At 47.3% G+C, this 13,503-nt stretch overlaps 1 protein-coding gene across 1 annotated transcript in view; it reads right to left on the bottom strand.

Moving 5' to 3' along the window:
* Positions 1–13,503, bottom strand: part of LOC135919215 (basic phospholipase A2 PA-12A) — a 92,025-nt gene that overhangs the window by 17,794 nt on the left and 60,728 nt on the right. The window lies entirely within an intron of this gene.

The following is a 13,503-nucleotide window of genomic DNA, read 5'->3' as shown; positions in this document are numbered from 1 at the left end:
ATCCGTCTGTCTCCTGTACGCCGAAAACACCTCCTGCGCAACCACATGCGCATGCACAAAAAGAAAAGAGAAAGAGGCGCGCGATAGGCTGCGCCAGTAGTAATGTCGTTGCTCTCCGTCGCAGCCGTGGTTGTGCGCGGCAGTTTCTTTCCGGCTGCGAAATGGGGAGCCCATGTGTCATACGTACTCCTGAGGAGCAGGCAGCTTTTGATCAGCAACGGCGCGAGCAGAACCGGGAATGAGCTCGTCGACGCCGTCCCGATGCTGCAGCTCGAGCACAAGAACAGGGTCGGGTAGCCGAGCGCAAGCAGCAACTGCGTACCGAGGATCCGGCAGCCTACCAAGCCGTCGTTTAATGAACCATCGGTATTAATCCTGTGATAAACACTGGGGCCGCACGTTTCAGCTTCACCCGTTAAACATTTGTACGGAGTGCTTGGGTGGTGATATATTTTTTTAACGTGTAAAAAAGAGAGTAGTGCCTGGTAAGGGTGATTACATGCGGATTTTAGCTTGTTGCATTCGATTGCTCGTCAAGTTCATCATTCACTTGCCACAATTTTTGGAAGGGCTTGTTTGAACAGCCACGATAGTGTCAAAGCCATCGTCACGCACTGACGACCATGGAGTTTTCTCCTAAATTAAGTGGCAGGAACCTTGTAACTTTGTAACCTGGCATTTCTGTTATAGCTGTGTTTTAGTACTGACGAAAAGACCGCTATAACACTTCAAATGCCTCACAACTAAGGGCCCTAAATACGCACGTTAATTCAGCTCAATTCAATTCATTTTATTTCACCATACACATGGTAGGAGCTCCTGGGCAAAAGGCTGTGCGAAACACTTGACTGGGCCCAAGAGCACATCAAGGTAGAGCAGCGTGACGATGTAAACATCATTAAAAAACTAAATTAAACAATAAACAACACAACAATAACATGGCGTACCCTCTCGACGTTGCTAATGGAAAGTTGTTGAAGTTCGGGCGGCCTCCTTAAATAAATTTTTTTTTTGAAAATGTTGCTCACTGAGTCGCGCTGGCGCACTGCGGTGAAGTTCAACCGATAGCCGAAGGGTCAATGTCCAAAATTCCTGGACAAGACAGGAGCCGAACACTTGGGGGCACATTCCTTAATCGTCTTTCGTCGATCCCCAAACTCAAATAGGTAACGCATGGTGTAAGGCCCAATGCAACATGTCGCACCCGTGTTTAGCTAGAACACAGTGCAAGGAGCTCAATGGCGGTGCTAATCCATGCTATCGCAATAAATGCCTCTCCCTTCGAGCGAAAAACGCCATTGTTTTTGTTTTTCTTTTAGATGAAAAAAATAGACAAGTGACAAAACACCAGAAGCGCCAGCCTCACCGTGAGAGGAGTCTTGTTAGGCCAGAAAAGATGCTGAAACGCAAGACTAGCTTCAAGTTTCCGCACTCGATTCTCGTGACGTCATGACATCCTCAAAGCCAACACGCAGGCTGTGAGGGTCGCCGAAGAACGGCGGGCTAATTTCTGCCACTTAGGTTTTTTAAAATGTGTGTTTTAATACCCGATCGAAACGCAGTCACGAGAATCGAACGCCCAACCTTGCGCTGAGCGGCAGTACATCAATTTTTCACTAAGTGCTCGCTGTGATAAATAAGGTGGAATCTTGTTAATTAGACCCTTGCATGGCCGTAAGTTTTGGTTCAATTATCCGAAAGGTTGGTTAGAAAATGGTGGCAAAATGAACAAATTCAAACCTTTTTCATCACTTGAAGCAGTCAGTCGTCGGAGACATAGCGTTTGAACTATTAGCATAGCTATATACGTCGTCGCTGATGAGGGGCCTACAGACCTCTACACGGAGTTTAACGCTGTATGGTTAATGGGTCCCTGTCGCAGAAAATCCAGCGTCAGCGTCTCGCGACGCCGTCTGCCGTCGGCCATCTTTTCAGCAAGACGTTTTTCGAACCACCCACACCCAGACCCTCCATGTGACGCAAGGAAATTACTAAAATTAACTGAATTTGTCAAGCTAAAATACGTGAAAAAATTGTAAACTATGACTTACACACGACCAACAGACATGATAACTCTCGGATTGTAATTTGTCTATACCTGAAAACACATTTCCGTTACACGAAAACTCAAAGAAACCCCTTTTCCTGCGTTTGTACCGTTCACAGACCAGCCGCGGCATGCGCCATTTACGCGCGCCGACGCGCGGTTGTCTTGAGGGCAACGGAGCGGCGCGCCCGGTTCCTTGCAATACCTCCAGTTCGCGCTCACCTCCGTCGCATCGCGGCCCAGTCAGGAGGCCGCGTTTATACCACAAAGCCCGCCTTCGTGCATAGCGTTCGCGGCCAGCGTTTCCCGGCAAACATTGCGGTTACATACGCTTCAATTGCCGGGAAGCGTGAGTAGCAGTCAGGGTTTTTTGAATGCGATCGGGCTTCACTTTTAAAGGCGAAGCTTAAGTGAGTGAGTGAGAAAACTTTATTTCGAATCAGAACGATTCGCGTCCGGCGAGTTAGTGGGCTGGGGCACCCGCCGAGGTTACGGTCAAGAGTTCTTGCCTCTCGGCGACTTCCCTGGCCCGCTGGACTGCCCAGAGTTGGTCTTCTAGGTTCAATCTGAGCAGCGTGGCTTGCCATCGCGCACGGAGGCTGTCGATGGAGGCTTCGCTCGCATTGTCCTGTATTAGCACAATGCGCTAACAAAGTATTTGCGCTAAACAAAGTATTCATGTCCTGTATTAGTTCCTGGCATTCCCATAGTATGTGTTCTAGCGTGGCTCTGGTGCCCCACACTTCGCATCTATCTGTTGTGTTTATGTCCGGATAAATAGCGTGCATTAGTATCGGACTCTTGCATGATTTGGTTTGTAGTTGTCGCCACTGGACAGCTTGCGATCTAGTGAATTGTGGTTGGGGTGGTGGATAAGTACATCTTTGCATCTTGAAATGGTTGGCGATGTCGTTGAACCTGGTCCTTCTGTCTTCCCATTCCTATACTACGGAGGGCCCTGTCGAGGGGTCTACGTTCGTCGCAGCTCGGAAAGTGGGTCCTCGAGCTACGTCGTGTGCCGCCGCGTTAGGGCTTTCCTCTCCCGTTGAGTTGGTGGTGTGGCCTGGTATCCACAGGATTTGGACGCATCTGTCTTCCTTTGTTGGTTTACCTTTTCTGAGTGTGTTTAGCGCCTCAGCTGAGAACCGGCCGTTCGCGAAGTTGTGTGCTGCCATCTGGGAAGCGCTGATCATATAATATGCGTTGGTTTGGGCTATGGCTAACGCTACAGCCACTTCCTCCGTCGTTTCGATGCGTGTTATGTTTATAGTCAAGCTTGTGCAGCGCTGTCTGTTGTGGGTAAGCACTGCTGTGACAAAGCTGCGTTTGTGTTTGTAACGTGCAGCGTCAACAAAGACCGCGTCCTTGCTTCTTCCGTAGTTCTTCGCCATGTTCTTTGCCCTGCTTTTTCTCAGGCCCTCGTGGTGTACTCCTAGGATTCATATTCTTGGATAAGGGGGTATTGTAAGTTTGGCCCTTATTCCCTTGAGCATGTGATTCCAAAGCAGCCCTACAAACTCTGCAGTTAGCCTTACGTCATGGGCTACGCGAGCAGCAAGTGTACGAAATAAGCCACGCTCATCATCACGCATACGAGGAAGAACACCGCATTGTATTTCAATGGTTGCCGAGCCACTGCGGAATTGTCAGCAATGAGAGCGCAGATGAAGCTGCGCGTTCGGCTCATCAAAAACATCAGCGGGTCGTACATCACTTTCAAGAGCGGATGCTGCGCGGAAAGTTTTATCACTTGCTCGTCACATCCCACTCGTACGATTGAATTCACCGGGTTTCGCCAACTCACGCTTGCACTCTCTCGACCCTAACTTGCGTCTTCGCCTGCCACCTGAATTCTCCCGTAGCGAAATAATTTTATTGTGCCCCATGTGGCTGGGCGTCGGATTTACCAATGCCTAGCACTCCTAATAGGGACGGCCAGCAGTGCGGCGTGCAACTTGTGCGGGTGCGATTAGACTCTAGAGCACCTTCTGTGTCACTGCCCATCCTTTGACACTCAATGACCTACTCTACAAGCTAAACTCAGCCTGCTAGATAACAGAGCGATCTCGGAGGAAATGATCCTTGGACCATGGCCTATGCATTCTTGCTTGCAAAAGGCCCCAAAAGCCCTTTTGCAATTCGTGAAGGATACTGGGTTGTATGAACGCTTGTGACAGTGGAGATTCTTCTGCGACTGATTGTGAATGACTGTTCATTAATTTTTATTTTCTCTCCTTATCTATTCTTCCCCTTTCCCTCTCCGCAACTGCAGGGTAGCCAACCGGGTAGGTCCTTGGTTAACCTTCATATTGTTCCCTCTTCGGTTATCTCTCTCTCTCTAGCATACCGTCTATCGTCTCGGTGTAGTGCTTGCAGTCTTATGAGCGCACTGGAACTGTGAAAAATGCTGGCTTGTGCTCGTCATTCTGGCTGTGACCTTCCCATTTTAAAAATATGTAGCAATGTGTCCACTGATTTTTGTGACAGGTGAGATAATTATAAACAGATGCTACAAAGAAAGTCCACGCTGGTGGCCGCCTTCTTTGATGTGGGATGGGCTCGGAAACACAGCAGTCTAGATCTTAGAAAGGTTAGTGCATTTGTTTCACGCATGGTGTAGATATTTGAGAACGCGAAATCAACTGTGTTAGGAAAGGTTGCATAATGGTTGCGTCAGATGAGCTAAATGTAATAGTGCTGCATTCATAAGTTTGCCCAGCCTCTCTAACATTTTTTTCTCAGAGCTTCCATTCCATGATTTGTGTGTATTTTACTGCCACTGACACAGTGATGGCCGATACGATAGAAAACACCATACGAAGAAAGGATAGGCCACGACGACCAGCGAAGCAGGTAATAGAGGGCTACTGTGCACACGGCCGCTGACACACCGCCATGTCACGGGCCTTGTGCACAGTGCTCCTTTATTACCAATTCTACACCCTCGCCGCTAATGCACCTTCGCTCGTTGCTGCACCCCCACCCCTTACCCCTTGTTACCTTTAGAAGAACCCCAACTATACATACTGTGCCGAGTAAAGCATATGTCGCCTTGAAAAAGTTAAGTCCACTTGTCCAAACGTTGGCTCCTGCTTTTACCATGTTCTCGTATTGCTCATCGTCTTGATTTGATCGTGCCACTTGAGCTGTCTGATCTCACAAGTTACACCGAGGAACCTCGCTTGTTCTAACTGTTCTAGGTAAAGCATCATTTGCAGCAAGCGGAAGCGGGAGTATTTTTTTTCTCTTTTTTTCTCGGCTGCGGCACTGCTGCCGTGTCAGCGCACTCATCGATTATGTACCTCCAGGTTAGTTATTGCACGTCGTGCAACTGCCGGAGTGATGATGTATGCTTGATAGCAGTATCGTGGCCCCCTGGTTATTGGAAACGTGTTCGTGAAGCAGTGCTGTGTATCTGGAGCCTGTTATTGCTTAGTGGGGATATTGAGGAAAACCCGGGGCCAATGGCTAAAGCGCAAGAAGAGAAATTGAACTCTGTTTTTGATGCAGTTACCCGCATTGAATCAAGCCACACACAACTTTTGGATTCTGTCAACAAAATTTTGACCATGCAGATTACCGTGCAAAATGAAGTGGACGTACTTAAAAAGTGAGTTCTTGCACTTGAGTCACAGGCTTGCGTGGGAGATTGTGCGCAGGTTCCCCAGTCTTACGAAAAAACTTTTCGGCCATGCAAAACAAAACTGATGATTTAGAGAACCGCTCCCGCCGTGCCAATGTTCTGTTCTTTGAATTTGAATTGATGATACCGAAGAAAAGGCACGTACGCAGGATTTCTTTTCGGGGGGGGGGGGTAACTTCTATGCAAAAGAGCGGGACGTACTTTACTAGTCCAAATGTGAACGTCCACCATTCGCCATAAAAACGCGTAAACGCAAGAAAGAGAAATGAAATAAGGTGGATTTTACAGGTATGCCCTGTGCTATGCACCTCTCTTTTACATGGCAAACAAGGAACTACGTCAAATGGACTTGCGCAGGAAAGAAGCACAGGAAGAACACTGCCAAGGAGAAGTAAAGAAGCCAAAGTGTAAAATAAATATTACTTTAGCAGAATACAACTTAAAGAAACAGCAGCTGGCAGCCAAGACACACAAACTGCGCCAAGCTGTATTACGTATCCAGCCAATCACAGAAGCAAACAAAATCGTCGTCATGCGGCCTTTTCAAAATGGCGCCGTACTTGATACCTCCGGAGTGTCTGCTGTTCTTGAATAGTCTTTTCATCGGCGGAAGCAATGAGGTGTGCAACAGACATGGACAAAGTGTATGGAGTCTGAGTATGTCACTCTTCAAAAGTCTGGGGTGCTGTTAATTTCACTGCTGAACCCGTTTTACTCATGAAACTTCACTGCCAACTAAAGTGAAACTTGACAATAAATAGTTGCAGCAAAGCAAGCATGTTATTTCAGTTTAATAAATAATTAGGGTTTGGTCATTCCACATTATAGGCGAGGAACAAGGTATAAAATCATGCACCAATAATTTTATTTTTGGGGTTACCGCCTTATTTGGGTAACAGAAAAAGTTTGAAGTACGAATTATTTGCAGCATCCCGGAGGTACAATGGCTGGCGGTTATGAGGGCGTGGCTTCACTGCAGACTTAATTTGCATGCGACTAGAGTAGCGTTTTTTGAATTAGCTCTGGAAGAACTATAGAGAAATATGTATTGGCGGAATCGTCACAGTTCTTTTGGATCCCTCGTTTATGCTCTACCAAGTGCCGCAAACGACTCGTATTGTTATTTGGGAAGCTACGTAACGATGCATGGTTGCCAGTCCATTACAATCTCTTAGGGCGCAGGACGCTGCGATTCTATACGTACTACGCCCACCGCGGAAGCTTAGAAAGACACCTAAAAAAGCACAACAAAGAAGTAGCTACGTCAAGCGGCTCGACTGATAACTGTAGAAGCGTCATTAAAAACACACGGAATTGTTCACCACTTTCGGCGGCGTCTTCTCTAGTTCCTATTTAAATAAAAATATGTTGATCTATAAATATTTTCATAAACAACGGTTAAATTTGTTAACTTTCGCTTTTTCTTCCTGTTTGGCTGTTGCCTCGGTTGCCGACAATGGATTCCTTAGTAGACCGCTTAATTTCTCAACGCCTTGCGACTCTTGTTTCCAGTTAGCAATTTTGCACAAAAAGTGCTCTGCAATTAGGCAAAAACCAGACAAGGTAACGGATGACATTCATGTCGTCATTCATGTTGACATTCATTGCAGGGTTTGGTGATGAACGCTGTTTCGCATTATTTTATTTTTCACCTTATCTAACCCATATCGCGAGTATATATATGGTTCCGAAAATCTGTCAGCGTCACGGCGAGACGTTACTCGAGGAAATAATGAAACAAAAGGAAAAGTAAAACCCAACTGGCGTTTTCTCTGGCCTCAGCTCGTTCCACATACAAACCAGCTGACCACGAACCGAATCCCTTTCTTGGTCCCTGGATCAGTCTAAACGAAGAAGGTTGCACTAACGAAGCAATAGCGAAGCGCGTGACCGTCGAAAAAATGGTGGCAACTGAATGCATCTCGAGTTAATCGCGTGGGCACCGAATCGATGAGGAAACTGGCCTTCACACCCTAAAAGATGCCGATAACTATCGCCATCCAAAAAGAGTGATAAAGGCAGCAAACTGTTGACCGCCGAATAGCTGTCAAGTTTCAACATTGATTTGGTGGCGCTATAGGAATGTATGGGAGAAGTGGTGGTGTGGGCGGGGAAGGGTCAATGCGTCAATTTTTGGGAAGGGTCAATGCGTCAATGCGTCAATTTCGGGGGGGGGGGGGGCCCGGGCCCCCCCTTGGGTACGTGCCTGCCGAAAAAGCGGAAACGTGGCAGCAATCTGAAAAACATGTGCGTGAATTTTGCTCTGATAAGCTCGAACTAACTGTGAACACCATTGCGAGAGCGCACAGACTATGCGCATTTTCGGCAGATAAGAAACGACCAATTATAGCAAAGTTTTTTAATGAGGAAGAGGTTGAAACTGTTTTAAACATGGGCATCAAGTTAAAGAACACAACACTTAGTATCTCCCGAGATCACTCAGCCCCTGTTCGTGAAAAACGCCGAAAGCTCTTACAGTTCGCTGAAAGTATTAAGAAAGAAGGTGATCGCACTAAGCTCGTTTTCACTAAGCTCTCTACCAATAAATATATGCACGTGTGGCACTCGGACAACAACTGCGCCACCCGCCGCGGTTGCTCAGTGGCTATGGTGTTGGGCTGCTGAGCACGAGGTCGCGGGATCGAATCCCGGCCACGGCGGCCACATTTCGACGGGGGCGAAATGCGAAAACACCCGTGTACTTAGATTTAGGTGCGCGTTAAAGAACCCCAGGTGGTCGAAATTTCCGGAGTCCTCCACTACGGCGTGCCCCATAATCAGAAAGTTGTTTTGGCACGTAAAACCACATAATTAATTAATTAAAACAACTGCGCAATTGGTCTTAACACCAATGAACGGGGCACAGAAAATGTATCTGCTATAAATGACCAGAACGAATGACGCACGAATACATGCTTTCCCGCCATAATATTAGTACCTTCTTTACACAACGCGCAATTGGCCTCAAGTGATGCTGCCTTTTTGTACACATATATGAAGTGTTATCCCAAAAACTGTCCCACTATCTTCATTGATAGATTCCTGTTCAGCTTCCATAGTGGCTTTTAGCGAAACCTGGTTGAATGATACTGTTCCTGACAACTGTATCTTGGTCAGCGATACAGAATTTTTTTTTTTTGCGTACTGACAGGCTTCAGCGAAAGGGAGGCGGTATTCTTATTGCCATAAAACATGATGTAGTGGCCGTTCCCGTTGCTATTAATTCCTTTCTTGAATGCGTGTTAGTTTCCTTCAAGTGTGGCCCGACGTCCTTTGTTATCGGTGTATTTTATCGCCCTCCTGATATGACGTGCACGTTTGCGAGCGAATTTTGCAGAGTTTTGGATGATGTGGTAATCCGATTTCCCAACTCGGTATTAATTATTTTCGTCGACTTCAACTTTCCTTCAGTAGACTGGTCAACGCTCACAGTTGTGTGCAAAGATACCGAAGCGAACGAATTTCTTAACACTTGCCTAGACCACTCGCTAACACAAGTGATAGAGCAACCTACGCGGCACTCGGCAACCTCGGCAAATATTCTCGACCTGATCCTTACACACAATCCTGACCTTTGCACAGATATCACCCACTTAGATGGCCTTTCTGACCACGCCATTATCACTGGCAACCTCACACGCCAGTTTAGCACACGACAAGCCACCAAGAAAAAAAATCTTATGCTACAACAGAGCCAACTTTGCTAGTATGAATTACGAATTATTGAGTTTTTCAGAGCACTTTATTGACAGGCACCTATCATTCACGATAAAAGAAAATTGGCTTCTGTTTAAAAACTTCCTCAAAGAGCTAATAGAAAAATTTATACCTACCATTACAATAAAAAACAACCGTTCCGCTCCCTGGTTTACGCAGCAGCTTGGGCGTTTAAACAATAAAAAAAGCGACTCTACAGACGGGCCGATAAAAACATTACTGCGGTTTCTTGGCTGCGTTACAAAGCCTGCGATAAAAAATACCAAACATTACTTAAAACCACACGCCGTCATTTCTTTTGCCATAACCTAACATCTATGCTTAAAAATAACCCTCGAAGATTCTGGCGCATCGTGAATCCCAAACAGCATCCTGATATCGCTATTCATGATAGCAACAACACTTCACTTCCGAAATCGCAATGCGCAGAACTTCTAAATGAGACATTCACGGCTGTCTTTACCTGCGGGGATATTACTACCGCACCTATGAAGGATTGTTTATCTGACACCGACATGCCAGAAATTGATGTCATTGTAAATAAATAAATAAATAAATAAATAAATGTAAGGGATGCCTGTTCTTGTGATTTTTTTCTGACGCAAATTTGAACTTCACATGTAAAATTTTCTACGGAGGCTGCCTTCTACCTACACTATTCAAACTTGGCTTTCTTTCTATGCTGTCCAAAATTTCGTTGCAGATGGCTTTTAATCCTGAAGTGCTATGACATATGTGTGTGTAATATATGCTTTGTAATATATAACATTTAATGCATTATATAATAAATAATATATAATGTAACATATAAAAGGAATGTGTGATATATTTGTAAAGGCGGCAGCGCAATAAAACACGGACGGAGACTAGACGACAAGGACGAGACGAAGAGAAAACGCGGTCTCCGCCTGTGTTTTTCTTGCGCTGCCGCTTCTTCAAGTGTGCACTGTTAAGAATGGCGAGCTGCAAGGCAAGATTGCCACCCAGTTACGACTGGGCGACACGACGCGCATCCCCCACTGTTAAGAATGGCGAGCTGCAAGGCAAGATTGCCACCCAGTTACGACTGGGCGACACGACGCGCATCCCCACTCACCGTCGCTGCAGCTAGGAGGCGTTCGAAGAAGCGGCCTTTGTGCTGAAAACCGCCTCCTTCCACCAGCCCCATCGACATTGTGACGGAACGAGTTCGGTGTGCGAACAATGGTTCCGGAGTTCTCCAGCGCGGACCTGATCTGATACGCATGGACAAGCTGCCGTGGGAAAGCCGTATTTTGGTGCTTCCCATGCCTCGGCGTGACGCAAGACAACAAGCTACCCACGATTGGCACCGATACTTCCCGGAACGGCATCCCTCCAACGCCGTCGTTTGGGCATCGGAATGTGTGTGCCTTTGTGTACGTAAGCTGTTCTGCGGAGCGGCAGCAAGTTGGCGATGAGTAAACGAACAGTCGCCGCCTCGTATGGCCGGCGGACCGAGTGTATAAAAACGGTTGTTGTGCGAATGCTGGAGACACTTCTCTTGAGCAGTCATGTTAGACTGATACACTTCTCTCATGCAGTCATGTTGGACTGACATTCATCTTTTTCAAGCAGTCATGTTAGACTGATTTAATTTCTGTAAATAAACCCATATTCCTCGTTCTCGATGAGAAGCAGTTCTTCACTTCATCGACGTCCTCAGCGTAAATAAGTTGGACGACGGCATGGGCCAGCTACCTTCGAATTCATGTCGTACTCCAATCTTGGCAAAGAACCACGAGCGATGGGATTGAGCCCCAATCCTGACAGCACCAACACGCCCAATGCGTCGCACTAATCAAGTCCTGTAATATATGCTTTGATATTATAAAGAATTGCCTCCAAAATCCCTCGCATCAGTATTTATAGCTTCACACCTGCACAATCTCGGCTCAGTTTTATTTTTGCAGTATAAAGATAGTTCTACATAAAAACGTTGCTACAAGTATTTTTCATTCCCACGTCTCTTATAATGTTTGTGCTTATTTTCCAGCGCAAGAATCTCTTACAAAAATAAGGGGAAGTTGCTGGGTGACGTGCCCACAAATGCCATTAAGCCCCTATTTAATCGCTGTCCTCGGGGGCTTGAATAGTCCGCTGTCATCCATGCGCTAACCTGCTCGCCGACGTCAGCTGCCTGCCCTCAAAGTCCCGGTCAGCCCTATGTCCTCGGCACGTTGCCGAACTCCTGTCCATTGTCCTGTGCTGTCCCCTGGACCCTCCTAACCTAACGTATCCACCTAGTTTCACGGAAGATGCCTCTTTGGCACCTATTTGGCACTACAAATGAACTGTTTATCTCCATGGAAAATGCCTGGTGGATACCTATTTATTTTTAAATAAAGTGTTATGTTATTTCAATGTCTTTCGGTATTTGTACTTATTATTTGCATGTGTGTAGGACTATTGTTTCTTGGACTAGTATACTTCTATCACGTTTTCTTAGCTCCTAATTGATGTGGACACTATGGTGACAACTGTTATAAAAACGCCACTTGCAAGAGGTTCGAGATAATAATGGCGACCTACTGTAGAGCCAGCGCATTTACGCTATAGACTCGAAGGTGGCATTGATAGTGGCAACCACAGGGCCGGCGCTGGTCCGGTGCTAGGAACTCATTGGCTGCTGCACTAGCCTAATGTTCGCCCAGTCGTGGCTCTTACTCTGGGCCAGTAATATATTGGATTGCGCTTCGCACATCTGCCAACGTTGGGCCAAGGCTGGTACAAATTTCCGTCAGAAATGGACCATGTTAGGTCCAATGCTGATGTGCTACCTGCACCATCAAAAACGGGAAATGGCCATTCAAGGGAACATGTACTAATTAAGAATAAGAAGCTCTTTTTTTATTACGGGTGGGTTTACCAGAAAAATATTCGAGCCGAACCATTCGTCTAGTGGCGGATTAGCCGGCTGAGCATCTGCCGCTTGGACACAGACTCGAGCGATCTAGCTCGATACTTACAAGCAGCCTCCAGTGCGGGATCTTCATCGGTAGCTTGCGCTCGACGCCAACGATTAGACTCTCGCATCTGCTCTGGCTGTCGTTCTTCAGGGGCCTTCACTGGTGCTTCACTGGTCGAATTCTCCGCTTTCGCACGGGCACGTTGTCGTTGGTTATAGTGGCATCTCTGCTGTATACGCCTCTCCTCGTATCGTACTCGGCTCATTCTTCGGCCGTGCGCACGATGTGTGGTCTTCCCACTTTTCCCATTTTTGTTGAGTTGCAACCGTTGCAATGGTCTAGCTCTGTGATGCAGAATCCGCTTCGTGCACACCACCGCGGCTACTGCGGCACACATGCCCATGTTTTACAGCCACAATTGCCGCGCCGTTGTATTGAGCGCAGACGACAGCAGACGCAGCAGGCATCAACGTCGGCAAGCACAGGTGCACTCCCGTACTCCCCAGGGGCGGCGCGCGGTGAAATCACGTATCCTTTCTTTCTTCTCCGTCGTACTATCGTTCGTTCTCCCTTATGCGGCGCTCGCACCGCCATCCTTCTTGTTCACGTTACGGACGTTGGCCAGCCCAGATACCCCGCCAACGAGACCACGCAGCGCCGCCATCATTTTTGTTCACTTAACGCACGTTAGCCAGCCCAAGTACCCCCTCCCCCCCGTTACGAGACCATGCATACGGCCCACTAAAATGACCAGAGCCGTTGTGGCTGATCGCTTGAGATGACATAATGAGCAAGGACGGCTGGCCGCAAGTCGTCGTAGAAATCGCGGCAGGGGGTTGGCAATCGGAGCCTGGAACGTAGCCGGAGCCTGGCACCTTGGTTAGAAGGAAGTGACTGTCCAGCTGGATGAACAACATGCCCGGCATGTTGATGCCGAATTCCCGGATATCCTACAACCGCGGGACGTCTGCCGGACTGCGTGAGGCTACGTCACGCGCCTTGGTAGAGTCGATGTGCTTTCGCTTGCATGACATGGCTCGGTCGTCCAGGTCTCCAGTTTTTTCGTTGACAATGGCATGGCTGGGCTCATCAAGCCCGCTTTCTATTCTGGTCGCCAGTTTTTGTGGGGCGTGGAGCAAGGAGGTTGCCGCCGTAGCAATGGTTTATGT

The sequence above is a fragment of the Dermacentor albipictus genome, chromosome 4 (genome assembly GCF_038994185.2).
Source record: "Dermacentor albipictus isolate Rhodes 1998 colony chromosome 4, USDA_Dalb.pri_finalv2, whole genome shotgun sequence".
In the NCBI taxonomy this organism is placed as follows: Eukaryota; Metazoa; Arthropoda; class Arachnida; order Ixodida; family Ixodidae; genus Dermacentor; species Dermacentor albipictus.
Note: the sequence above shows the minus strand (reverse complement) of the source record. Positions and strands in the feature narration are given on the sequence as shown.